Genomic DNA, 3,767 nt, shown 5'->3' on the forward strand with positions numbered 1-3,767 from the left:
CTGATTCAAATTGCCAGAGACCTAAGAAAGAAAAAAATAGAAACAAACAATCAGATTCAAAAACATGAAGTTATAATAAACAAAGTGACGTTGGAACTAATATTACCTCCTTCACTTTGCATGTACCATCATATGCACTATTGTATTCATTGAAAACCATGTCATTAACAAGTTTGATGCGAAGTTGACTAATATCATCTTCGGTGTACTTCTCCAACATATTCAGATGGACTTCAAAATGCTCTAGATTCTTTATAGCATACACACCACTATCATTGATTATGCAGAAAAAAGAAAAACAAAAAGGGAAAAACAGGAAACAATGGGACTATAAGCACAAACAAAATCCACATGATCTATATAAATCAAAGGACTACATTTCAATCACATACTTATTAGATTGCTGGGGTACAGTTCCAAAGAAGACATGGAATGCATGTAAGCCATAGTCGATATTAACAACTTGTTTCCAGACAGTGGTCAAGTTGTCTAGCTACAAATCAGGCAAAAAGAAAATGACTACACCATGCAAAATAATATTTATTTCGATGAAGGATATAGTAAACTACTGTAGCACTAAAAATAATGGGAAAAACTGCCACTGCAATACTGAAAATAGACAAATGGTGCATATACAAATACAAACTGATACTTACAAATTCATCTTTCACAGCTTTGTGGAAAGCTGAGTCTACTCCAAAGCACACTGTGCATGAATCCAAGATTATACACCATCTCAGGCTAAAATACAGTACAACAACATACCACCGATCATGGAAGAGTATTGGAAAATAGAGCTGACAAAATAACAAACATTGTGATTATTAGTAACATCACATAGTAGGACTAGAACACAACATTTATGCTAGTACTCTTTTTCAAATAATAGAGAAGATATGTTACACACATAGTCGCTAGATGTTAAAGGCCTGGCACAATGAGCACCCTTAAGGGTGCGTTTGGTTGGGCTTTTGGCTTTGGCTTTTAGCCTAAAAAGCCAAATGCCCAACCAAAGGGGCTACTTTTCCAGGCTTCTTTTTCAGAAGCAGCTGCTTTTCCGTAGTACATTTTTGAAAGCTGGTTTGACCCTGCTTTTGGCTTTTGGCTTTCTGCTTTTCGAAATTGGTGGCATAAAAAGCTTTTTCATAGTTGTTTCAAGAGAGATAAAGATAAAAGGTATATTTTATACTTGTTTAACCAAACAGCTTTCAGCTTTTCTACAGCTCACAGCCCACAACAGCTTTTCCACGGCTCACAGCCCACAACAGCTTTTTCCCACAGCCACAGCTCAACCAAACACACCCTAAAGCATCTCACAGCAGTCTCAAATAGCTCCTTCTCCTTCTCATCATCACGACCATGATTTCCAATAAGATAATCCTACAATAACAAATTGACCGATATTATTTCCATATAGTGCAAACATATAGTTTACAAAGAATACATCAACGACTACTAACCCCAACTTTAGAGAAGAAGTAATCCTTTCTAGAATCCCTGGGGTGTTTTCTAAGGAACAGCAGCTTGCAAAATGCGTTCACTACAAAATGGTTGACCTTTCCGCCAGGCCGAAGAGAAGATGAAAGTGCACTCAACAAGACAACAACAAACCCATAATCCACCACTTTTAGACTGCAAACACAAAAACAAAACAATTCACAGTGAATTGGTACAAGTATTAACACACGATGCTGCAGAAGGCTAAGAATGGGAAAATTGTGTAAATTTTAAACTTACTTCAAGTGTTCGCTACTTTCTCCCATCTTCAAAACAGCTTCATATACATCAGATTCAAGTTTGGACACTAATCTTGGATTGAGGGATAATAAAAGGGTTGATCTTGTACATGCTGGGCTTCGCAAGCCGTCTAGGACGATGAATAGCAACATTTGAACTCGAAGACTGCCAAACAGCTTCATTGGACGACTCAGAGTTCAATACAGATCCATTGCTGCCAATAGACTTTGTAGATAAGCAAGGCCCACCAACCACAGACTTTTCACGATGGGATGGAAGACGTGATTGAATAGGTGTCTGCAAAACATACAACAAGGAACACATAAAATTGTTCGAAAAATGGAAAAACTAATAGTGTTAGAGCAAGGATCTAATAATTTCAATATATCCTAAAATTGCATCACAAAAAATCACACAAACACAATACGATACACTTATAAAGAAAAAAGAAGGGGGCATTTATTCCAAATATATATACAACACTAGTACTGGTTCGCAAGAGTATGAACATTACTACAACTACTTATACAAGCTATTACATGATCCAAAAGCAGCCCCAACTGCTACCATGTAGCATTGTACTAACTACTTCCCCTTCTACTACCATGTCTCCAAAAAAGATAAAGCAAAAGGAAGCAGGCACCATCACATTATCTCCCACCACAAACTTTCTAGAATGATAAGATTAGGTACGCCTATTTACAATTTTTATAGGATCTCCATAAGGACTGACTGCAGCAAGAGGAACAGGTTGACTTGGATCTTCTTCGATCTTAGAATATTCAGTAAAAGGTAAAGACTCCATACGAATAACGTCCTAAAACAACAATAAATATAGAAATAAGACCAGAGAGATCAAAAGTTACATCATAATACAAAATCGATATAATGCAATAGGGAGGATTACATTTTCAACATTCCCATTTATCTTAGTCCCAGCATTTCCAGTGCCAATGGTCTCCTCATTGCTCACATTACCACCTCTAGGAGACATCGGCTTATCAACAAAAACCCATTCTTTAGATGCAGACCTAGATTTCAAGTTCAAGTTGCTTTTGGTTTCAACCTATGAAAAAATGAAACTAAATCAGGTGGGAAAACATTCCTTGTACATCAAAAACTACTTGGCATCTACAGAAACAAAACAACATACATTTCCAGGGACACCTCCATGGGACATATTAGCACCAACTTTCTGACCTGAAGTAGAAACTCTACTCAACTGCAGCAACAAAGAATAAATAAAATTTCATATACATAATATATAATGACTTAGCATGGGAAGAATAAACAAGATGGAAGAGGACATGTACCATAGACAACGCTCTATCAAGAGGACAAGATGTATCACAAGTTGTACCAACAGGGCGCCTCAAGTTAGGATCTGCAACATAATTTCCTAAGTCACCTAGTTCTTCAAACATTCTGAATGAAGGTACACTAGGGCTACAAAAGAATGGAGTCTTTGTCTTCAGACAAGGTTCCTTGACAGGTGCTTTTCTAGCAAAAAAATATAAGACAATAAAGAAGGCTGAAACTTAAATGAAATAAAAAAAAGTCATATTGCACAATTCAAATACTACAATTGCATAATTACAAAGGTGCAATTTACTGATAAAGAGAATGCAACATAAAAAATAGGGACTAACCATTAAGATCTTGAGCAAAAACTGTATTTTCATCCAAGTCAGCTCTAGAACCAGCTTGAGCATTCTCCACTGCACAAGGACTAAGACCACTCAGAGAACCAATAGCATTCCTTAGACTCGGTGCTTCTCCTATTTGTCCTACATAGAGACCATGCTCAAACATGAGCCCAATTCATATATCTTAGATTTCGTAAAGCATTTTTTTTCATTAGCGGGACAAACCTGGGGCCCTCTCAACTGTACCAACCAAGGGGATAGCAGCGGCCGCATTAGTTGTCTCGCCTTCATTGAATAGTAGGAACCAAGGGGGAAGCAGTATATGCACTAGTTGCTTTGCCTTCCTAAACAATAGAGAACAGAATGAAACAAGTCTATTCAGTA

The 3,767-nt window shown here is 37.1% G+C and overlaps 1 long non-coding RNA gene across 1 annotated transcript; it reads right to left on the reverse strand.

The window, feature by feature from the left end:
• Positions 1-2,688: 2,688 nt before the first annotated feature.
• LOC136462508 (uncharacterized) lies at positions 2,689-3,187 on the reverse strand. The gene is made up of 3 exons (XR_010760738.1): positions 3,051-3,187; positions 2,891-2,959; positions 2,689-2,803 (listed from the first exon to the last, which is right to left on the reverse strand). It is a non-coding gene; the product is annotated as an uncharacterized lncRNA (long non-coding RNA).
• Between the last annotated feature and the right edge of the window lie 580 nt (positions 3,188-3,767).

The sequence above is a fragment of the Miscanthus floridulus genome, chromosome 7 (assembly GCF_019320115.1).
Source record: "Miscanthus floridulus cultivar M001 chromosome 7, ASM1932011v1, whole genome shotgun sequence".
NCBI lineage: Eukaryota > Viridiplantae > Streptophyta > Magnoliopsida > Poales > Poaceae > Miscanthus > Miscanthus floridulus.